The 25,861-nt window shown below is 40.0% G+C and overlaps 1 protein-coding gene across 3 annotated transcripts in view; it reads left to right on the top strand.

The window, feature by feature from the left end:
* The first annotated feature begins 1,078 nt into the window (after positions 1 to 1,078).
* The window catches only part of LOC130928518 (uncharacterized), a 407,312-nt gene continuing 382,529 nt past the window's right edge, over positions 1,079 to 25,861 (top strand). For all 3 annotated transcript variants that reach the window (XR_009066693.1, XM_057855193.1, XM_057855192.1), the window contains exon 1: positions 1,079 to 1,308. The gene's annotated coding sequence lies outside the window, so the exon portion shown is untranslated. The remainder of the gene's footprint in view (positions 1,309 to 25,861) is intronic.

Below are 25,861 nucleotides of genomic sequence, written 5' to 3'. Positions count from 1 at the left end.
AAAAGACTTTTTGAACACCAAATTAAATTTTTATACAGAAAATAATTACATTACATCCGAAACAAATGATTATGACAATATACTTGAGAGAAAAAGCATGTTATTTTGCCTCATTCAAATATTAATATCTGAACATTTAAATATGTATAGTAAAGTCACATTTGTAAATGAATGGCTTCTGATTTTTGAAATGTAAATAAACCAATCTATTGTGATAAAACAACAATATTGCAATAACTGCATTAACCATCAAAGTGAAGTCTAACTGTAACTGTAGTCTTGAAACAAATCTGAATAAGGAAAAACATCGCAATAAAATAATGCAAACTGGTTAAACTTGAGAGTAGCTGCGATCTGTCATGACAGAACATTGCTTCAATGATATCTGGCGCCATCTAGCGTCGTGAATCGGTATAATGTCTAGAACGCGAATATAAATCGACCCCCTCTTTTTCAGTCTTTTTTCAATGCAAAAAACACTGTCTTATATTCGGGGCAATACGGTACTTTTCATCCTTCACACAGCTGCTTGAAACAAAACAATTGTTTAATCCATCTGCAGGCGACTAGCATGATTTTACAACACTATGCAGGTGTGTGCTGGTCCTCATGGGAAATGCAGTCTTACTTAAGGCAAAACACTACCGCATTTGTCCACCGGCGTCGCTAAAATGGACTAAAACTGAGAAGTTACAAAGTTTTGCTTTAAATCGTAAATCGTCTTATATCGAGCTTGTCGTCAAATGTCAAATTTTACGTCGGCTGTCAAAATGATCATATGTCGAGGCACCGCTATGAAAGTGCGACTTATACTCTGGAGCAATTTAACTGTGATATTATAAACACATTAGTAGAGTGTTTTTCAACCGCTGTGCCATGGAAAATCATCCACGTTCATCAAATGTAATGTTTTTTGAAAATGAATCCACAAATGTTCCTTTGCTGAGTGTCTGTGCCACTGGTCTGTAATCATGCAATACCTCTCCATATCAGTAGGTGTCAACAGGTAGCTAAATACTTTGTTTAGTCAAGTATATGAGGTAAGAATGGCATTGGGGCTGGCTGTTAGCTAGCAAAACTTTAAAGGTAATATGCTAACTCAGAACTGCACACTGGACAAAATTCATTGAATGGTGGTCAAAATGAAGCAAATAGCTTCCTCTCAAAGAGTCTCTGGTGTGAGGCAATCATCAAAACCTATCTGTCATTGGGATTTGCACTGGACTGTCAAGAAAAACTGGACATGGTGGGATTAACTTTCATTGGGGATGCAATGATACCTACTCCAATACAAAAAGGCCGCACTGAGTGAGTAAAAATATTGATTTTTAAATGTGTATTTTTTGTTTGTTTGATTCCTATTCAATAATCACATAATTTACACATGAAAAGATTCCAGGACGGTAAGAGGCATAAAAGTTGGATACAGAATTTACCAAAAACTTAAAGATCTCCCAAAATTTGCCAAAAACTTGCCCATTCATTTTTAATAGGATGCCATTAACGGTCCTGTACGTCATTCCATTCATTTCTAATGGGAAACATTTCCACTTCATTTTCAATGGCAGGAGTGGTGGTTGTGATTTTTTTGACTGCTTACATTTAAAGCCCATATCAATTCAATGAGGGCCCATGTAAGTCAATGCCATTGGCAGCCATGAATGTCCAAATTTCTCATTCATTTTCAATGACAGAAAAACCTGTGCAGTTGTGATGTTTGACCATTACGTACCATTACAGCACATTGATATTCAACTAGCGCCTAAGGCAATGCCATTGACAGCCATGAACGTCCAAATTTCCCATTCATTTTCAATTGCAAAAAAACCCATGTTTGACAGCCATGTACGTCCAAATTTCTGATTCGTTTTCAATGACAGAAAAACCTGTGCGGTTATGATTTTTGACCAAAAACTTATCATTACAGGCCATTGATATTCATCTGGCACCTAAGTAAGTCCATGCCATTGACGGCCATGTACATCCAAATTTCCCATTCATTTTCAATGGCAGAAAAACATGTGCGGTTCTGATTTTTGACCATACACATACCATTACAGCCCATTGACATTCAACTGATTCCCAATTAGGTCGATGTTATTGACAGCCATGAACGTCAAATTTCCCATTCATTTTCAATTGCAGAAAAACCTGTGTGGTTGTGATTTTTGGCCAAAAACTTACCATTGCAACGATTTGATATTAAACTCGTCAATGCCATTGACAGCCATGCACGTCCATGCCATTGATAGCCATGCACGTCCATGCCATTGGCAGCCATGTACGTCCAAATTTCTCATTAATTTTCATTGGCAGAAAAACCTGTGTTTGACAGCCACGTACGTCCAAATTTCCCATTCGTTTTTAATGACAGAAAAACCTGTGCAGTTATGATTTTTTTTTACCAAAAACTTACCATTACAGCCCATTGATATTCAAGTAGCGCCCAAGTAAGGCGATGCCATTGACAACCATGTACGTCCAAATTTCCCATTCATATCCAATGGCAGAAAAACGTGCAGTTCTGATTTTGGAACATACACATACCACTACAGCCAATTGACATTCAACTGATTCCCAAGTAAGTCGATGTTTTTGACAGGCATTAACGTCCAAATTTCCAATTCATTTTCGAATGGAAAAACCCCTGTGTGGTTGTGATTTTTGACCAAAACTTTACCATTACAACAAATTTATATTCAACTGGCACCCAAATACGTCGATGCCATTAAATGCCATGCACGTCCATGCAATTGACTGCCATGTACGTCCAAATTTCCGATTCGTTTTCAATGACAGAAAAACCTGTGCGGTTATGATTTTTGACCAAAAACTTACCATTACAGGCTATTGATATTCATCTGGCACCCAAGTAAGGTGATACTATTGACAGCCATGTAAGTCCAAATTTCCCATTTATTTTCAATGGCAGAAAAACATGTGTAGATCTGATTTTGGACCATATACATACCATTACAGCCCATTGACCTTCAACTGATTCCCAAGTCAGTTGATGTTATTGACAGCCATGAACGTCCAAATTTCCAATTCATTTTCAATTGGAAAAAACCCTGTTTGGTTGTGATTTTTGACCAAAAACTTACCATTACAACAAATTTATATTCAACTGACTCCCAAATAAGTCGATGCCATTTACAGCCATGCACGTCCATGCCATTGACAGCCATTTACGTCCAAATTTCCCATTTATTTTCAATGGCAGAAAAACGTGTGGTTCTGATTTTTGACCATACAAATACCATTACAGCCCGTTGACATTCAACTGATTCCCAAGTAAGTCGATGCCATTGAGGGCCATGTACGTCAAAATTTCTCATTTATTATCATTGGCAGAAAAACCTGTGTGGTTGTGATTTTTGACCAAAAATTTACCATTACAGCCCATTGATTTTCAACTAGGGCCCATGTAAGTCAATGCCATTGAGAGCTATGTACGTCCAAATTTCCCATTCGTTTTCAATGACAGAAACATCTGTGCGACTATGATTTTTGACCAAAATCTTACCATTACAGCCCATTGATATTCAACTAGCGCCCAAGTAAGTCCATGCCATTGACGACCATGTACGTCCAAATTTCCCATTCGTTTTCAATGACAGAAAAACTTGTGTGGTTATGATTTTTGACCAAAAACCTACCATGAAAGCACATTGATATTCAAATGACGCCCAAGTAAGTGAATGCTACTGACGGCCATGTACGTCCAAATTTCCCATTCATTTTCAATGGCGTAAAAACCTGTTTGGTTGTGATTTTTGACCAAAAACCTGCCATTACAGGCCATTGATATTCATTGGGCGCCCAAGTAAGTCAATGCCATTGACGGCCATGTATGTCTAAATTTCCCATTCGTTTTCAATGACAGAAAAACCTGTGCGATTATGATTTTTTTACCAAAAACATACCATTACAGCACATTGGTATTCAAATGGCGCCCAAGTAAGTCCATGCCACTGACGGCCATGTTCTTCCAAATTTCCCATTCATATTCAATGGCAGAAAAAACTGTGTGGTTGTGATTTTTGACCAAAAACCATTAATGGCCCACTGAGATTCAACTGGCTCCCATGTACAGTAAATCAATGCCTTTGACAGCCATGCAACAGGAAGTGATATGACATCAACAAGATGTCGAAATGTCCCCGAAATGATAGAACTGTGTCTACCAAAGCAAAGCCCCATTGTGATTTCTCTAGAAATTGCAGTTTCTAGTTTGTGGTAGTTTTTTTTCCACACTTAACCGCAAGAGGGCGCTCAAGGTATGTGTTTCAGCATTGGCGGTAACTTATATAAACAACGTGTACATTGCGTATATTTGGGTTGGTGTGATATTCACAGGTGCGACATATAGTCTGAAAAATATGGTAGCCCTATAAATTTTGGGTCATGTATCTTTGCGACAAAATTAACATTTAGTATAAGAGTGTGGCCGACATGACCCAGCGTATGTAATATTGTGAGTGATGTGTTATGAATAACTCATAAACAGTCTGTCAGCATCAGCACTCATTGTTCTCTCCGCAACCATAATGTAATCACCGCCCTTAATATCCACGGCAAATTGACAGCAACGACATCGGTAATGTAATAACACCTGTTACTAGATGTAAAATTAGTCTTTCAATGAAGACACGGAATGTTTTTATGGCCCCTCCTGCTTTGGATTTGGACGGGAAATATTGCGTCGTCTTCAAAATGTCGCTAAGACAGTTGTTGGATTTGCTTTTGGGTTTAGCAAACGGTCACCTGTCAGCACTTGAGCATTTTTACACAACGCGCGCCTCGACTAATCCGTGTCATAGACAATCATCCGTCAGTGAAGAGAGGGAAAAGAGCGTCTTCGCTGAATGATGGTCCTGCCTTTGCTTGGGGGGCCCATCTGCAACAAGGCTTGACTAATGAAGAGCGAGCTTCTTCCCAAACACCGGCAGGCACTTCTTCACCCGCAAATGTAAATGCGTTGAGGAGTCATCCAACATTTAGCCGGATTGTTGTTTGTCAGCGTGCGCGGCAGCAATCATTTGTTAAACGGAGCTTCGTTTATCGAAACATCCCTTTCACACGTTTTGTTTGAGTCGATCTCGTTTCCGCGATGACATTTTCTACGTACGGCAGAGTCGGCATCTCCTTGGCTCGGAAGCGTCGAGATGACGCAAACGTGTCATGTGATGAAGACAGAATCAATTGGATCATTCACGCACTCTGCGCTTAGTGTGCTTAACAACTTTTGGTTGCTTTCAGTTAGAGCTAACTATGGTACAGTTAGCGATGAGAAAAGCAACAAATTTGCAATTCATCGCGAGTTAACAATTTCAAAATGAGACAAATTTGCGATTAATCTCGCGTTAGTTCTTTTTTAAAATGTGACAATTTTTGTGATTAATCGCAAGTTAATTATGTTCACAAATGTGACAAATTTGCGATTAATTGCAAATTAATAATTTGAAAAAAATGCGACAAATTTGCGATTAAACTGGAGTTTATTATTTTTTAAAATGTGACAAATTTGCAATTAATGCGAGTTCATTATTTTCAAACATGTGACAGTTTTTGTGATTATTCATGAGTATATAATTTGAAAAAAAATGTGACAAATTTGCGATTAATCGAGTAATTGGAAAAATGTGTCAAATTTGCGATTAATCGTGTGTTATTTATATGATAAAAATGTGACAAATTTGTGATTAATCTCGAGTTAATAATTTTTTAAATGTGACAATTTTTGTGATTAATCGCAAGTTAATTATGCTCACAAATGTGACAAATGTGCAATTAATTGCAAGGTAATAATTTGATAAAAATGTGACAAATATGTGATAAACTCGAGTTAATTATTTTTTAAAATGTGACAAATTTGCGATTAACGGTGAGTTCATTATTTTCAAACGTGACAATTTTTGTGATTATTCGCGAGTTAATTATATTCACAAATGTGACAAATTTGCAATTAATCGCGAGTTAGTAATTTGAAAAAAAAAGTGTCAAATTTGCAATTAATCGCGAGTTAGTAATTTGAAAAAATGTGTCAAATTTGCAATTAATCGCGAGTTAGTAATATGAAAAAATGTGTCAAATATGTGATTAATCTAGTTATTTTTTTAAAATGTGACCATTTCTATGATTAATTGCAAGTTAATTATATTCACAAATGTGACAAATTTGCAAATAATCACCAGTTACAAATTAGAAAAAATGTGACAAATTTGCAAATAATCACGAGTTAATTATTCTTGAAAATGTTCCAATTTTTGCAAATAATGACGGGTTGGTATTTTGAAAAAATGGGTCAAATTTGCAATTAATCGTGAGTTAATTAGTTGGGGGAAAAAATGTGAGAAATTTTGTGATGAATCGCGAGTTAGATTCACAAATGTGACAAATTTGTGAATAAAGTAAAATATTCGAAAAAATTTGCCAAATTTGCAAATAATCACAAGTTAATAATTTGAAAAAATGAGACAAATTTGCGATTAATCGTGAATTAATTATTTTTCAAAATGTGACAATTTTTGCGAATAACGGTGAGTTAATAATTTGTAAAAATGTGTCAAATTTGCAATTAATCGTGAGTTAATTATTTGATAAAAATGTGACCATTTTTGTGACGAATCGCGAGTTAATCATATTCACAAATGTGACGAATTTGCGAATAATCGTGAGTTAATAATTTGAAAAAATGTGTCAAATTTGCAATTAATCGCGTGTTAGTAATTTGAAAAAATGTGGCAATTTACAATTAATTGCAAATTAATAATTTGAAAAAAATGTGACAAATTTGCGATTGAACTGAAGTTTATTATTTTTAAAAATGTGACAAATTTGCAATTAATGCGAGTTCATTATTTTCAAACATGTGACAGTTTTTGTGATTATTCATGAGTATATAATTTGAAAAAAAAATGTGACAAATTTGCGATTAATCGAGTAATTGGAAAAATGTGTCAAATTTGCGATTAATCGTGTGTTATTTATATGATAAAAATGTGACAAATTTGTGATTAATCTCGAGTTAATAATTTTTTAAATGTGACAATTTTTGTGATTAATCGCAAGTTAATTATGCTCACAAATGTGACAAATTTGCGATTAATTGCAAGGTAATAATTTGATAAAAATGTGACAAATATGTGATAAACTCGAGTTAATTATTTTTAAAAATGTGACAAATTTGCGATTAACGGTGAGTTCATTATTTTCAAACGTGACAATTTTTGTGATTATTTGCGAGTTAATTATATTCACAAATGTGACAAATTTACAATTAATCGCGAGTTAGTAATTTGAAAAAAATGTGTCAAATTTGCAATTAATCGCGAGTTAGTAATCTGAAAAAAATGTGTCAAATTTGCAATTAATCGCGAGTTAGTAATATGAAAAAATGTGTCAAATTTGTGATTAATCTAGTTATTTTTTTTAAATGTGACCATTTCTATGATTAATTGCAAGTTAATTATATTCACAAATGTGACAAATTTGCAAATAATCACCAGTTACAAATTAGAAAAAATGTGACAAATTTGCAAATAATCACGAGTTAATTATTCTTGAAAATGTTCCAATTTTTGCAAATAATGACGGGTTGGTATTTTGAAAAAATGGGTCAAATTTGCAATTAATCGTGAGTTAATTAGTTGGGGAAAAAAATGTGAGAAATTTTGTGATGAATCACGAGTTAATTAGATTCACAAATGTGACAAATTTGTGAATAAAGTAAAATATTCGAAAAAATTTGCCAAATTTGCAAATAATCACAAGTTAATAATTTGAAAAAATGAGACAAATTTGCGATTAATCGTGAATTAATTATTTTTCAAAATGTGACAATTTTTGCGAATAACGGTGAGTTAATAATTTGTAAAAATGTGTCAAATTTGCAATTAATCGTGAGTTAATTATTTGATAAAAATGTGACCATTTTTGTGACGAATCGCGAGTTAATCATATTCACAAATGTGACGAATTTGCGAATAATCGTGAGTTAATAATTTGAAAAAATGTGTCAAATTTGCAATTAATCGCGTGTTAGTAATTTGAAAAAATGTGGCAATTTACAATTAATTGCAAGTTAATTCATTTTTTTTTAAATGTTACAACTTTTGTGATGAATCGCGAGTTAATTATATTCACAAATGTGACAAATTTGCGAATAATCGCAAGTTAGTAATTTGAAAAAATGTGTCAAATTTGCTTTTAATCATGAGTTATTTGAAAAAAAAATGCAAATTTGCAATTCACTGTGTTTTAAAATATGAGAAATTAGTAATTAATTGCGAGTTAATCACTTTTTTTTAAAAAGTGTGTCATATTTGCGATTTATCGTGACTTGAATATTTTTTAAAACATGCACATTTGCATTTCAGCGTGAGTTAACTATTTTAAAATGTGACAAATTTGCAATAAATCGCAGTTTTTGTTTTTTTTTTAATTTGGCAAATTTACGATCAATCGTAATTATTTTTTAAAATGTGACAGATTTGCAATCAATCTTTAATTAACTTTGAAATACCAACATATTTGTGATTTGTGAGTAAACGATTTTTAAATGTGACAAATCAGCGATTAATCGCGAGTTAATACGTTTCTGACGTGACAAATTTGCGATGAATCGTAAGTTAACTATGAAAACAACAACAAATGTGTGATTGATCGTGGGTTAACTATTTTAAAATGTGGTAAATTGGATATTGATTGTGAGTTAATTGGTTTAAAAAATGTGACAAATTTGCGATTAATCGTGAGTTAATTATTTGATAATGCTTTGCGTGTCACTTCTTGTTTATTTTGGGTGACTTCCAATTGATTTTGGGTCTTTACGGGTCACTTTAAGTGGATTCTGGAGTATTTAAGGGTAACTTTCTGTTGATTTTGAGGCATTCTGGGTAAATTCCTATTGATTTTGAGCATTTACTGGTTCGTTTGCCTTTTTCAGTCAAAACTGACGAGACACCTAGCGCCGCCAGTGACAGGCAGTGAGTTAAATGACTGCCCTGTAAAGGGTTACCGATCAAAAACGATCTAACATTTGACTTCTCCCAATCCCTAAACGTTGCGCGGAGTTTTTAGGACTCATCCAAAGCGGAGACCTCGCCTGAATGATATTAATTAAAGCTCCCTAACTAATTGCGTGTTACATTTTGCTGTCAACCAATTATATTTTTACACTCTTGGGGAGACGCATCCCCAGCACCCCCGCTCACCATGAAACTCCAGCTGTCATTGAATTTCAATAAGCACGTATTTAATTAACATAGCAGGCCGCTGGAGCATATCAATGTTTATTTCTCTCCCAGACAAGACTGCAGCTTCGGTTCACTCCGTCGAGCTGACACGGGAACATTTGATCGAGGAGTCGTGATAATGTTTACCTAGATTGCGCTCCGTTCTCGTCGAACGTTCGTGCATGGAGATTTCGGGAAATAGCTGCCACGCCAAAGGCGATGGCCACCCCCACGATGTTTTTTCTCGCTGGGTCAGCGGGAAAAAAATGCACCAAGCAGCATCAATTGATTCATCCGTGATATCAGGAAAAGAAGGCGAGCGCCTCTGCTTCCCCGCTTCCCTTTTATTCCGTGGTGTGCACCTGCTTCCTCAGAGCACTGTCACACATAATGAGGCCCGAGCTGGAGAAGGAGCGGGTGGAAACAGCCCACGGAGGCCCGGTGGGCCGCTGCGGAAGTAGTCCATATTTTAGCATAATGTGTTTGGATCACATGCTGCAAAGGAGTGGCGGATAATCCAGGGATGTTATGTGTCCGTGAGCAAATTATTTGACAACTATTTTGATAGTCGCTGCATCGTTTACAGACATTGTTAACGTAAAAATGATCCAATTCGTAACTCGATAGTAACTAGTAAGGTAATCGTAATAAAGCCGCGGAAACGGCGCCAGCCGAACGAAATGGTGTTCCGCTGGCACCGCTCCCGCAAGCCAACCGGAAGGGCCAAAATTCCGCGCGTTTACTCAGGTGTTAACCCATTGTACTGACTCCATGTTGCAAAAGTTTGAAGACGGCTGTTTTACGAAAAGTTCGCGGTGAGTCAGCAACAAGCACACTTTTGCTTAATAGACAATGTTTATTGATGATTATTGCAGAATTCAAAAGGTTTATTGAGTACAATCCCACACAAAGGCAAGTAAACAAATATCAAAACAAGCATAACATGTAATAACGATGACGCTAGATCTAGATTGTCACTTCTAGTATCCCCACGCCACCGTCTAAGCACAAATATTCCTCTAATAATGCAAAAGAACTCTTACCGTGACAAAAGGGCGGAGAGCCAACCCCCTGATCAGAGTCATAACAGGAATAGAGCCAAGCGATTCGTACGTCATCCTTTGGCGGACTGTAACGGGGTGGAGAATGCTCCTGGCTTTATAACAGTACGTCTCGTGAGCACAAAGGTGGCCAGCCTCTAAGCTCAGAAGATGAACCATGTTGCCCATACATGGCGATTTCAGCTCGTATTACTATCATTGGATTCCCTCCCCATTATGGTATGAGATTCCCTCCCAGTTGAGGTTTGTTGTACGGTGTGAAAAACAAGTTCCCTCACAATAGATAACAAGCATAACAGGCGTAACAGGTGGCGGAGTAAACAAGTTTACTGTCACACAACACAAGCAATATTATGGCTATTCATTCCGGGTCATATAATCACATATTTTACCCATCAAAGGCTCACCGAAAACAAGTTGACAATTTATTCGTCGACAATGGTCAAAAACAAGGCAAAAACAGACGATGGAGAGACCCTGCTGGATCCAGGGTCGGCAAAACAGGGCTACATAGAAATGTTCCGAGCAACGACCGTGTTCCTAAATGTATCGAAACGTCCAGTTCTTTTTGAAAGCTGCGGTGGAGTGGGCTGGGCCGAAGGCGTGGCTGGGTGTCGTCTTGGGATCATCTCTCTGCGGCAGGTTTGGGCGGTTAAGTTCGTGCGTCATCCTTTGTGGCTGGGACGTGGTTGCTACGGCAACTGACGCCGGTCTTGACATCCCAGGCGCCCGCTATCAACTTGTTATCCTGGTTGGGCGAGATGCTACCTATGTTAGGACAGAGCGCCCTGTTCTTTGTCCTGGAGTGCCCGGGAGAACTGATTGCGAGAGTTAGTGCGTCAATCTTGCTCATGACGCACACGTTGGGCTTCTGTAATAAGATGGTGTTGTGTATCTTTTATGCTCTCTATTCTGCTTCTTTTCATTAAACTATGTGCTATTTATTATATATTAGGTGTGTTAGAGTAATACAAACAGTCCTACGGTAAATATGAGAAATGATACTATTCCCTGATTGATTATATTACGTATGTTAGAGTAATGCAAACAGTTATATGGTGTGTGCAAGAAAGGTAACTATTCCCTTCAGTAACTATCTTATTTTCTTTTTGAAGAAGAATGAAGTTGATTTTCTCAGTGAGATGGCGACAAACTATTCACTATTCACCTTAGATTAGCCCCACTGGATGCTTTAATAACGATAAATGTAACAACTTCCAAGTTTTCCAAATTAAATAAACTTTCTTTGAACAACTTCAACTGAAGTTATCGAGAATAAATGTGCCATATAAATAATATACAATGAAATGTCAATAATTAAATCACATTTGCAGCAGTTACCCAAAAGAGCCACTAGGGGTCGACCAAAACATTACGAATATCGCCTTGTCATGAGTCAAGAATCTGCATTGTACAAGGTGATGGTGCTGGAACTTTTGTTTGGTGCTGTTCCAGTGAGATTTACAAAGATGACTGCCTGAAGAAGACATCGAAATTCCTTCAGTCCTTGATGATATGGGGCTGCATATCAAGCAAAGGCACTGGGGAGACGGCTGTGGTTAAATCTTGAATAAATGCACAAAATTACATTGAAATTTTAAACAGTTTTCTTATCCCTTCAATTGAAAATATGTTTGTCATTTACCAAGATTCAATGTCATGGCCTGCAAATAGCCCAGATCTCAACCTTATTGATAACCTGTTGTGGAAATTGGAAAAAAAAAAAAAAAAAGGTCCACAGCAAGGCTCCGACCTGCAAGGATGATCTGGCAACTGTAATCAAAGAGAGTTGGCATTAATTGATGAAGAATACTAATCAGGTTCATGCTTTTAAGACTGCAAGCTGTCATAAAAGCCAGAGGTGGTGCTACTAAATCCTTTGATTTGATTTTTAGATGTGTTTTGATTATTTCTTTGTTTGTTTCTAAAAATGTATTTCTTAAAATTACCATTTACTGACCACCACAATATTTTTATTCATTTGTTCTAGTGTTTCTGAATGTTAAAGAGTAAAACTTTAAGTAATTCATCATTTTTTTCAAGGTTTTTATCAGAGTTTATTCTAAATGATAAAATATCTGAGTGAGTGCTCGTCCGAGACTGGTGACTCCATACTTTTTGCTAGGGGTCGTGGGACATTCATTTCCATGTCAACTTAGCAACTTTTATAAAACATGTTGTTAGTTACTTGGATGGACTTAGGATCTGCCAGCTTTTTGTCTCCTGTCGTCTTCCAAAATTACAACTGGGTGATGGCGCTTCAGTTGTTCATTCACAGCCCATGTACAGCCTGGTATGCGCTTGGCATTAAAAAGACAGGACAAGCCAGTGTACACTCCTTTGTTTCGTTGAAATAAGTCAATGTTTTGACCACTCTGGTGCACTGTTTTAGCTTTGTGCCGCTGTTTTCCGAAATTTCCAGGGTCACGGTGAACTCGTAACAGGCACACTTGTGCAAAATAGACAATGTTTATTGATTAAAAAAATGCAGAATAAATGACATTTATTGATTACAATCCCACAAGAGCAAGCAAACAAGTATCTAAAAATGTCAACGATGATGCTAGATTTGAGTTTGTCAACCCCAGAATCCCGCGTTATCCCAGCGAGTCACGTACGGATCGTCTGGCTTTGTTCCTTCGCCGCCTTACCGGAGTGTTTTGGCTGCCCGCTCATTTGTCACGGTAAGCGATTTTCATTTCTAAGGGACATTTCGTTTTGCTGTAACGGTAACGCGGGGATTCTGGGGGTGACAAACTCAAATCTAGTGTCATCGTTGATATTTGTTTGCTTGCTCTTGTGGGTTGTAATCAATAAATCTCATTTATTCTGCATTATCTAATCAATAAACATTGTCTATTTTGCAAAAGTGTGCCTGTTACTGATTCACCGCGAACCTGGAAATTTCGGAAAACAGCCGTTTTCCCCGCTTGCATACCGAGCGTCATTCTCAACGTTCCACCCTTATTTACTTTTTTATCCCTTAATTAACTGTCGACGTGATGTTTTGCTCGTCAACGCATTTACGTCATCGATAGTAGTCGGGGCATTTCTTCTTCCCAAGATGCATTTTCCTGGGCTTTTGCACAGATTTTTTTTGTTTTTTTGGGGGGGGGTTTCTTAGTGACTATTTCCTTCTGGTAATGTAGTAGTTATATATAATGAGTTTATAATTTATTGTTTTTCAATTTCATTTCATTTCATTCTTGCACCATGAATGCAAATGGTCTGCTCACATAAAAAAATCCAAGCATCTTAGTTGTGTGCTAATGGTAAATAAGCATAACTGCTGTGCTAAGCTGTGACCAGCCCTTGTACAAAGGGAGTTTTTTTTTTTTTTTTTTTTACATTTACTTTGAAATTAACAAGCATATTGGCCCAAAACCAATATGAAAAACCAATGTCGATGTTATAAGATAACAGCTTTTTCCGGCCAATATTATCAGCTAGCCGATAATATCACACCACTCTACCTAAGAAAAATGCATTTATTAAGTAAAGAATAATTAAAAGCTGCCCGACCAGGACATATGTCCTCGAAAGCCCCACCCAGGTGCCCTGGAGAAGATCTGCCCTGAACTCTCAACACATAACACTTTTTGTTTTTCCCAATGTGAATAGGCAGGCTCCCATGCTAACCCATGAAGTGACTTACAATAAAGTGGAATTTAACCTGGCAGCTAAGTTATCTGTTCATAACCTTGCTTCAGAGAAGAAGCTGACAACTGCACTCTTATCTTATCCAAATAAAGTCAGAAAGACAAATATAGAAATGAATGTAACAAGTACAATGAACAAACATATGGGAACAAATATCTCTACAATTTCTATTAACTCCCAGTTCAAATGAATGGGCGTCTAATAGTGATAATCACTTCACAAATTTTTGATTTAGTTTTTAAGAGCCACAACTTGCAGGAAAACCGAAAAAAGGAAAAGAAAAAAAAAGCTCCCTCGGAGCTCGGCGTCCTCGCCATTGTTAAGACTCGGCAAGCACTCCACACAGCTCTCAATTTTATGCACTGGAGATGATCAAATGATTTTTCTCCCTCCTCCTTCAAGAGAGCGCCTGAGGGCTTGGAAATAAAGGATGGAGGCAGTTTCTCCCCCTCCATTTTTACACGTCTCCTTGTCAGCCAGCGAGCCCTGAATGCACTCAGGTTCATTTTGGTGACGAGTGTCATCATCGTGTCACCCCTAAGATGTGCGGGAAGATCATATAAGTGAAGTAATTACCAGGAACACATGATTAGAATGTCATTGGGCTGACAAGGGCTAATTAGGGACGTCCTCTCTCGTCATCTGTTCTCCAGCTGACAGGCCGTAATGGCGGGACACCGGAAAGCGGTAGTTGTGAACTTTGACGCCGTAGCGGCGTGCTCTCGCTAATTTCGGGCGCTTCATTCTTCCTTCATATCTGTCACACGATGACCGCTAGAAACTTTTACAACAAAAATGATCATTGAATTGTCGTTGAAGGTGATGTCCTGATCACAAATTTTTAGACCTGAATCCGCCTGATTTTGACGAGTCTGCCTAAGTCCCAATCCAACACATTGGTAATGTACAGTGTATCATAAAAGTGAGTACATCCCTTGCATTTCTGCGGATATTTAAGTATACAGTGGGGCAAATAAGTATTTAGTTAACCACCAATTGTGCAAATTCTCCTATTTGAAAAGATTAGAGAGGCCTATAATTGTCAACCAGGGTAAACCTCAACCATGGGAGACAGAATGTGAAAATAAAAAACAGAAAATCGCATTGTTTGATTTTTAAAGAATTTATTTCCAAAGTAGAGTGGAAAATAAGTATTTTGTCACTTACAAACAAGCAAAATTTCTGGCTATCAAAGAGGTCTAACGAGGCTCCACTCGTTACCTGTAATAATGGCACCCGTTTTAACTCATTATCAAGATAAAAGACACCTGTCCACAACTTCAGTCAGTCACACGCCAAACTCCACTATGGCCAAGACCAAAGAGCTGTCGAAGGACACCGGAGACAAAATTGTAGACCTGCACCAGGCTGGGAAGTCTGAATCTGCAATAGGTAAAACGCTTGGTGTAAAGAAATCAACTGTGGGAGCAATTATTAGAAAATGGAAGTCATACAAGACCACTGATAATCTCATTCGATCTGGGGCTCCATGCAAGATCTCACCCCATGGCGTCAAAATGATAACAAGAACGGTGAGCAAAAATCCCAGAACAACACGGGGGGACCTAGTGAATGACCTACAGAGAGTTGAGACCACAGTAACAAAGGCTACTATCAGTAACACAATGCGCTGCCAGGGACTCAAATCCTGCACTGCCAGACGTGTCCCCCTGCTGAAGCCAGTACATGTCCAGGCCCGTCTGTGGTTCGCTAGAGAGCATTTGGATGATCCAGAAGAGGACTGGGAGAGTGTGTTATGGTCAGATGAAACCAAAATGGAACTTTTTGGTAGAAACACAGGTTCTCGTGTTTGGAGGAGAAAGGATAATGAATTGCATCTGAAGAACAACATACCCACTGTGAAGCATGGGGGTGGAAACATCATGCTTTGGGGCTTTTTTTCTGCAAAGGGACCAGGACGTCTCATCTGTGTAAAGGAAAGAATGAATGGGGTCATTTATCGAGAGATTGAAAGAAGGAGTGAACATCTCCTTCCATTAGCAAGGGCATTGAAGATGAGACGTGGCTGGGTCTTTCAGCATGACAATGATCCAGCTAGGGCAACATAGGAGTGGCTTCGTAAGAAGCATTTCAAGGTCCTGGAGTGGCCTAGCCAGTCTCCAAATCTCAACCCCATAGAAAATCTGTGGAGGGAGTTGAAAGTCCGTGTTGCCCAACGACAACCCCAAAACATCACTGCTCAAGAGGAGATCTGCATGTAGGAATGGGCCAAAATACCAGCAACAGTGTGTGAAAAGCTTGTGAAGAGTTACAGAAAATTTTTGGTCTCCGTTATTGCCAACAAAGGGTACATAGCAAAGTATTGAGATGAACTTTTGGTATTGACCAAATACTTATTTTCCACCATGATTTGCAAATAAATTCTTCAAAAATCAAACTGTGATTTTCTGGGTTTTTCCACATTCTGTCTCTCATGGTTGAGGTTTACCCATATTGACAATTACAGGCCTCTCTAATATTTTCAAATGGGAGAACTTGCACAATTAGTGGTTGACTAAATACTTATTTGCCCCACTGTATCTTTTCATGGGACAACACTGACTTTGACACAATGAAAAATAGTCTGTGTGCAGCTTACATAATAGTTATTTTTTTCCTCTCAAAATAACTCGATAGTAAAATATCGCCATTAATATCTAAACCCCTGGAGACCAAAGTGAGTACATCCCTTAGAAACTACATTCCTAAATGTCCACATTGAGTACTGCTTGTCATTTTCCCTCAAAAATGTCATGTGACTCGTTACAGGAGTGTTGTCAGCATTGCTGCAGATATTGAAGAGGTGGGGGGTTAGCCTGTTAGTGCTCAGACCATACATCAAATTGGTGTGCAAGGCTGTCACCCCAGGAGGAAGCCTCTTCTGAAGACGGTACACAAGAAAGTCCGCCGGTCTCATCAGACCATAGGACATGGTTCCAGTAATCCATGTGCTTTGTTGACATGTCTTCAGCAAACTGTTTGCGGGCTTTCTTGTGTACTGTCTTCAGAAGAGGCTTCCTCAGATCCTCAGAGAGTTGTTTGTCATGTGGTGCCATGTTGGAACTTTCAGTGACCAGTATGAGAGTGTGTGAGAGCTGCACTACAAATTTGAACACACCTGCTCCCTATGCACACCTGGACCTAGTAACACTAACGAGTCACATGACATATATAAAGAATAAAGCACAGGTTTAGTGTCAAAAGAGTTGTTTTGATGTTTAATTTTCAACAACAGACAGTTCACACTCGATACATCATCATTGATTGAGAGCGCCTCGGTGCTTTTATTATAACGTTAACATCAAGGCTTCCAACGCAATTTGGTTTCCACCCGAGGCTAGAACAGTCTGTGCGGCAGCAAAAGTCGGACAGACCGCCTCGAAACAGTCTTCTGCGTCGCCTGTGCCTCAACATTTGTATGATCAACATTTATTCAATGTTGATGAGCTGAAGATCCACATTGAAGCGTTCCATCTTGCATTGTTTTTTTTTTTTTTTCGTTGAACTAAACTAGAGCAATCCAATAAGCATGCCCCAAAACCATACGAACATAACGCCACACCCGTCTAGTGGCATGGCCGTGAATTACAGAGCAACAAGTTCCCTCACCCCAGAACTATCGAATGCTTATTGACGCCGTAGTCACTTCGCTGTCACAGCAACGCAGCAACATAACTCAGGCTTAACTCTGGAGACAGTGTCCACACTGTTTAAAGGATTGTGAAGCGGCATGAATGAATGAAAAGTAAGCCACACCCAGTGATAAGAAGATAATTCTGAACAAATGTTGAGCGTGTATCTTGGGGTCTTGTTCACGAGTGAGGGTAGGAGAGAGTAGGAGATCGGTGCAGCATCTGCGGTGATGGGGACTCTGCACCAGCGCATTGTGGTGAATAGGGAGGTGAGCCAAAAGGGGAAGCTCTCGATTTACCCGTCGATCTATGTTCCTACCCTCACCTAATGTCACGAGCTGTGGGTTGTGACCGAAAGAACAAGATCGCGGATACAAGCGGCCGAAATGAGTTTCCTCCGCAGGGTATCAGGGCTCTCCCTTAGAGAGTGAGAAGCTCGGTCATCTAGGAGGGACTCTGGTTCCTGCCACTACTCCTCCGCATTGAGAGGAGCTAGCTGAGGTGGCTGGGTCATCTGGTTCGGATGCCTCTTGGACGCCTCCCTGGGGAGGTGTTCCAGGCATGTCCCACCGGCGGGAGGCCCCGAAGATTAACCAAGGCATCGTTGGAGAGACTGTCTCTCAGCTGGCTTGGGAAGGCCTTGGGATCCTGCCGGAGGAACTGGTTGAAGTGGCCTGGGAGAGGGAAGTCTGTGCTTCCCTGCTAAAGCTGCCTCCCCCGCGACCCGACCCTGGATTAAGCGGAAGATGATGGATGGATGGAAGTTGAGCATGTTCTAGCAAATACTGTCAAAGACATGTACACACAACATCATACATTTGAGAAGTTATTTTTTTGACATTTTGGGGGAAGCTGAGCTTCTCTTGCAGTCTTAGAGCAATCGCCTCTGTTCCAAATGATAATTAATCATTTGATCATTTACTAATTAACTCCCAATCTAAACTGCTAGAACGTCAAACACTGTCAATGACAGACGATACAATAGATAATTGACCGTCTAAAAAACTGGCAACCTCCAAATAGATACTGTCATTTACCATCAATTCTCCTTAATTTCCCCCCCATAAGAGGGAATGAAAGAAAATCAGATTCCAGATGGCAACACGTATCACGGAACAGTACAGCGACTGTAGTGGCACAAAGGAGTCACTGAACTATTGTGTCGCAAACAGCGGAACAATTAATTACCGTGTTGGTTGATGTGTAAATGAAATACGTTCCCCTGAAAATTATCTTGGGAACTATCAAGTGACTGAACATCAGTGCCTAAGGAATAATTGCGAATACTCTTAACCATCCATTTGCTTTGTTTTAGTTAACACAGTACCTTGAGATACAATTAGAATTAAAGGTTGAGCTTTGAAATGATCAAACTTTACAAATAGACACCGTTTAGTCTGATCCATCGAATGGATTTGACTCCAAAATGCCCGAGTCAACTCAAAACTTCCGAGATGCAACCAGGCAGAACTAAAATATAAAAGGCAAGCCGTATTTTCCTCCAGGGTGAGGGGGCGTCCCATAGAGGCTCGTCTCCCACTGGGCCTGTCCGGGTAGCGTTTGAGACGAGACTGGTTTGGATTTGTCCCGAGGGAAAATTGCAGCTGGCGGTCCGCCGGATCGAACGCGGCGGCAATCTCCCAAGGGGCCTGCCGGTGAGCTGTACACGGGATGTAAATTGATTAACTTACAGAGAGATAAGACACGTTTTACATCATTCCACAGTTGTGCAGTTGGGAGTTAAAACCAACTGACAAAAATCCGGTTATTCGTTTTTGAGTTATCTTGTAACTAAGTTTGCCAACTCCCTGGAAATATAATAAGGGATACCCCATTGGTTGATCTGGCTGGCCCCAGCCACTTCAACCAGCTCCTCCGACGGGATCCCAAGGCGTTCCCAAGCTAGCCGAGAGACATAGTCTCTCCAGCTTGTCTTGGGTCGTCCTCTTGGCCCCCGCGAGACTCTGGCATCGTAAAGTCGAAATCACGAAGTTGGGTACGTCGTAACTCAGGGACGAACTGTTCTGTACTTACCATCATTGTTGAGAGGTATCACTGCTACGCGACTAAAAATAAATAAAAGTAAACGACTGGAGACTAAAGACCTTTTCAGATTTAGAGTGGGGCAAATAAGTATTTAGTCAACCACTAATTGTGCAACTTCTCCCTTTTGAAAATATTACAGAGGCCTGAAATTGTCAACATGGGTAAACCTCAACCTTGAGAGACAGAATGTGGAAAAAAAAACAAAAAAAAACAGAAAATTGTTTGATTTTTAAAGAATTTATTTGCAAATCATGGTGATAAATAAGTATTTGGTCAATACCGAAAGTTTATCTCAATACTTTTTTTATGTACCCTTTGTTGGCAATAACAGAGGCCAAACGTTTTCTGTAACTCTTCACAAGATTTTCACACACTGTTGCTGGTATTTTGGCCCATTCCTCCATGCAGATCTTCTCCAGAGCACTGATATTTTGGGGCTGTCGTTGGGCAACACGGACTTTCAACTCCCTCCACAGATTTTCTATGGGGTTGAGATCTGGAGACTGGCTAGGCCACTCCAGGACCTTGAAATGCTTCTGACAAAGCAACTCCTTTGTTGCCCCGGCTGTGTGTTTGGGATCATTGGGTTGCTGAAAGACCCGGCCACGCCTCATCTCTAATGCCCTTGGTGATGGAAGGAGATTTTCACTCAATATCTCTCGATACATGACCCCATTCATTCTTTCCTTTACACAGATCAGTCGAGTCCTGGTCCCTTTGCAAAAAAAAAGCCCCAAAGCATGATGTTTCCACCCCCATGCTTCATAGTGGGTATGGTGTTCTTCGGATGCAATTGAGTATTCTTTCTCCTCCAAACACGAGAACCTGTGATTCTACCAAAACGTTGTATTTTGGTTTCATCTGACCATAACACATTCCCCCCGTCCTCTTCTGGATCATCCAAATGGTCTCTAGCGAACCACAGACGGGCCTGGACGTGTACTGGCTTCAGCAGGGGGACACGTCTGGCAGTGCAGGATTTGAGTCCCTGGCGGTGCATTGTGTTACTGATAGTAGCCTTTGTTACTGTGGTCCCAGCTCTCTGTAGGTCATTCACTAAGTCCCCTCGTGTGGCTCTGGAATTTTTGCTCACCGTTCTTGTTATCATTTTGAAACTACGGGGTGAGATCTTGCATGGAGCCCCAGTTCGAGGGAGATTATCAGTGGTCTTGTATGTCTTCCATTTTCTAATTATTGCTCCCACAGTTGATTTCTTTCCACCAAGCATTTTACCTATTGCAGATTCAGTCTTCCCAGCCTGGTGCAGGTCTACAATTTTGTCTCTTGTGTCCTTCGACAGCTCTTTGGTCTTGGGCATAGTAGAGTTTGGAGTGTGACTGACTGAGGTTGTGGACAGGTGTCTTTTATACTGATAATAAGTTAAAACAGGTGCCATTAATACAGGTAACGAGTGGAGCCTCGTTAGAACTCGTTAGACCTCGTTAGAGGAAGTTAGACCTCTTTGACAGTGAGAAATCTTGCTTGTTTGTAGGTGACCAAATAGTTATTTTTCACTCTAATTTGGAAATAATATTTTTTTAAATCAAACAATGTGATTTCTGTTTTTTTCCCCCCACATTCCGTCTCTCATGGCTGAGGTTTACCCATGTTGACAATTACAGGCCTCTCTAATCTTTTCAAGTAGGAGAACTTGCACAATTGGTGGTTGACTAAATACTTATTTGCCCCACTGTATATCCTGCTAAATTCCCATGTAATTTGTCGTCAGATTTACCTGTGTCATAGCTTTCAGACTTGGGGGGATGTATCAGGAATTACTCTGATTGGACACTTTCTGACTTGCCCTGTGTTGGCAACTCGGGCGGGGGACGGGATTTTATAAGCCGGACATTTTGTCATTTTCGGTTGAGTATGTCGTAACCTGGGGACTACCTCTAAGTCGTTGGGGAGGTGATATGAGAAGAAGGATCAAAGGTCACAGAGGTCAGAAATATGGCAATATTGGGTCAAGGGTTAGAATTGCACCAGTGTAGAAGTCGCAGGCCCAGCCAAACTATTAAAATGTGCGTCCGGAAAATTTGGCGTTATGAGCTTGGTTGCAATGCTAGAACGCAATCCAAGGTGGTTGTGGGTCTGCAGAATCTTCCTCCCCCTTCTACCGTGCCACTCATGTCATTGTCATCAGAGTCAAGGTTGAAAGTATGACGGTAGGCAATGAAGCAGCATAAAAAAAGCCCAGGTGTATTTTTAGTCAAGTCAGCCACATGCAGCTCCTTCTTCTTTACATGAAAGCTGTCCCCTGTGGGAACTGTCTTTCACCCTCCTGTTGGGATTTATAATTTGGATTAGGAGACTGGAGATTGTTGCAAAGGAGTAAGAGTCGTCAATGAAAGAGTGTGGGTGTTTAAAGACAGGTAATCCATTTCAAGGTGTCCCCGTCGGGATCCCGGGCTACGTTGCGCTTCCTGTTTGTTTTTTTGCGGAAGATCACGCCTCCCACGGGGGCCGTTCAATGACTTGCTGGAGATTGTGACACTGACACAGAGGACTTTTGATACGCGCGAGGATGGATGGTGTACATTGAGCGGCGGGACTGTTGGCGTCGGTTCCCCATCTTGAAATGGCCTCGGTGTCCTGGCGCAGTAGGCTATCGATCATCTGGGCTTCCTCTCGCTGACAGCTGCTCTTTTTTGCCTCCTATTAAGGAGGCTAGAATCATTCGGCACGTACGTGACTGAGCGTACCGCATTCGGTGTAAGAGTAGGTTTTACAACCACTACATTATTATTTTTTTTTGGATTGGTTTCTCTCTGCAGGCATTTTAATCATACTCCTATTGTTCAAGTTTTACAATCAATTTTTCCCATCTACATGTTCACCAATAAGGCATCATCCCTGAGCCGACGCAACCGAAATCTAACAAATTCTTGGAGGGACAGACAGAGAAATAGAAGAGGAGCAAGAGACAAAATAACAAGCAACAACAAGAAATACATTCAACATCTACACGAATTATGAATATGGTAGCGCTATCGTGAGCTAATTGTTGACACCATGTGGGGGTGGCCTGATGACCGGGGAGTTAGAGATGTGTTTAAGTGGGGTCGAGCGTACGCTAATCGGCAATGTGAGGTGTAGAACCCAGTATTGTGTGAATCACTTGTAAGTGTGGATATGTTGACATACTATTCTATGCTGCCTGATCGCTAATCCTGGCACCGATAGGTGCTCAATTTAAATGTATCAAATTGCACCCAGTCTTGCGTTAATCCCATCAGACGAGTAATAGTCCTGCAGACAGGTGAAAGTGCTGCAAAGGGGCCATCCCAGGGCCAGGGCCCCACCCCAGCAAATCAGGGGGGTGAGCCAACGCAACCCCGTCCAGGGTTTCCCTTAGGATTTTTTGAAACTCTGGTGGTGGGCTGCATTGGAGTCGGCCAGCCTCAACATGTCGTGCCACAGCGAAAGTTTTTTTTCCCCCCAAGAACAACAATAACGAAGATATATTTGAAATATTTCATTAGCTAGCTAATGTCGTAGCTCTCAGCTACGGTACATGTACGTAAAATGCGTAGCTGATTACCAGTGTTGGGAATAACGCGTAATGGCGTTATTTTTTTTCAGTAACGGGGTAATCTAACTAATTAGTTTTTCTGCCGTTACAACGCCTATACCGTTACTGACGGTCAAAAGCGGTGCGTTACTTACTCTGAATAAATTGAAGAAACTACCAGCCGTAGCGAGTCTACTCTGCCCTGTTTACTTGTCATCCAAGACTTGGGGTGCGTTCAGGTTCGAGAATAGCGCACGTGTTTTGTTTTGTGCTTTTTCTTATCAAAGATATACCACACAGGACGTGCTGGCACTCTGTTTTTCTTTAATAGCACATATAACTTCACCATTAACACAAACGTACGGCTCTTGGCAGGCCGTGTCTTTAACTCACTCCCGCATCATGTTAGCAAAACAATATTGGCGCTGTGTGCACTTTAGGGTGCCTCGGATAGTTCTGTATCAGAATATTACAGCACGCACTTCTTACAACTCCAGGCTGTTTGTCCCTGCTCATTCAATTAGACAATGCTTTCCAAAGGTTGCTAACGTTTCCATTTTTGCTACACCTGAATGCTAGCCTCGTTCACATCCCTCACTGTCAGCCAGCAAGAATGCTGCTTCCATCTTGAGGACGGCAGACGCTTTGAGGGTAACGGGAGTAGTAGTGGGACAAGGCTACCTGAATGCACCACCTGGATAGATGCGATGGAAGTGATTGTGATTGGCTGAGGGTTAAAGTCATGTGTCATGGTAAGCCAGTGAGAGTTTTCACACACAAACCGGAACAGCGCGTGCGGCAAACACACACACGCAAAACAGATGCAGAGGGATATGATGGCAGAGCATTCAGAGGAAAATTTGTCCTTTATGAGGTGGAGATATAAACACTATTTCAAGTGAAAATACTTGAAGTACAGCAGGCTATGTCTACTTGACTCAGGTTGTGACAGTTAGATTTCATTTATTAAACTCACTTTATATTGTTTACTGCTGATTGTTATTTTATTATATTGTTTACTGTTTATTTTTGTTGCACTTCAAGTGTAGGCTAAATCGGTTGCTGGTGAGGTGCAATAAATATTACAAGGTTCTATAACACAACTACCTTTTCATCTCTGTTCAACTGACTCGAATACTGCTCAGAAAATTTCAAATTCTTTGACATACAACAACTTTTTAAAGTAACGGAAATAATTACTTTCCCTGGTAACTAGTTACTTTTACTATAGAGTAATTCAGTTACTAACTCACTTTTTGGAAGAAGTAGTGAGTAACTATAACTAATTACTTTTTTAAAGTAACGTGCCCAACACTGCTGATTACAGCTACGTTACTCTACGTAATAATACGACTTTTTTTCTCATAGCAATAATACGACTTGCATCTCGTAGTGACCCAGGGGTCGGCAACCCAAAATTTTGAAAGAGCCATATGTGACCAAAAAAACTAACTGATACAGTATGTCTGCAGCCGCAAAAAATTAAAAGCCACGTATAAGCCTTATAATGAAAGCAACAACGGCTGTATGTATCAATATTAGCTATATTAGCCTGTTATCAAAATGACTAAGTTGGCTACAAATACATAATTAGCCTTCATGATTAAATGTTTATTTTCCCTGCAGTGAATCCTATAGAGAAAGACGCATCACGTGACTACTCTGTTGTAAGATGCCACCTCAAGTTTGGCTTCGTTACAATATTAATGAATTGATAGAATGATTATGTCATGTTTGTCCTCCTACAGAAACTGTCTTGACAAAAAATATATTTCCCTCCCCCATCTTTTTGCATTTTCAAAAATCCTTGAAAAAGCTCCAGGGAGCCACTAGGACAGCGCTAAAGAGCCGCGGGTTGCAGACATTCGTCTTAGTCCTTCATTTTCCTTTTATTTGGCCCTAATACGTACTACATTACCACAACAATAAAAGTCCTTCTGTCAACGGACCCATTTCAAGGAGTGGGGGGAAATCTTATCTAATCTAATGGCCGTGTAAGGAGTTTTACTAGTTTCGGTGAGAAGGTGAATTTTTTTTTTTTTGTTGTTCGTGAAAAACATTTCCACACAAACTCACATCCAGGTACCATTAACTTCGCAAGGAGCGGTATGAGAGTCATTTTTCGAGTGTTCCAGAGCATCGCAAACTTGAAAAAAGCGCATTTATCAAAGTTTCGGCAGCCGTGATTGTGTATATATGCCCGCCGAAACAGCCTGATAGCACAGATTTAAGTACGCCTGCCCCACTGCGTTGTTGATGTTAGTGCAGCGGTGCTCTGAAAATAGAGCTAGGCTCTATATTGGACCCGGCCTCTCACCGCAATTTCATTCAAACTTGCCGTTCCGTCCAAGACGGCCGTCCAACACTCACTTTCGCCGAAAAGTCCTCTCCAAAATACTGTAAGGCCTCGGATGCGGGGAAGAAGGAGAGAAGTCAGTATTGGCTTACCCACTTTATTGTGGTGACAATAATAAAGAAAAACAATAACAAAATAACAGCGGGCGGCATCGACATGCGACCGCCATCTCTTGCTATCTCGCTCGTTCTCCCATTCTTCCTACCCGCTTGCCCCTGCGTCACAGCTCCCCAGTCTCTTAAGGGGGCCGCGCATATACGGACATTACAATACATAATGAAAAGGTTGCCGCTGAACTCTTCACACTTGGCTGCCGCTAGTTTGAAATGGCCTTAATTTTTATTTTTTTTTTT

Source organism: Corythoichthys intestinalis, chromosome 13 (genome assembly GCF_030265065.1).
Source record: "Corythoichthys intestinalis isolate RoL2023-P3 chromosome 13, ASM3026506v1, whole genome shotgun sequence".
Taxonomy (NCBI): domain Eukaryota; kingdom Metazoa; phylum Chordata; class Actinopteri; order Syngnathiformes; family Syngnathidae; genus Corythoichthys; species Corythoichthys intestinalis.
This window is presented reverse-complemented; position numbering and strand designations above follow the sequence as displayed.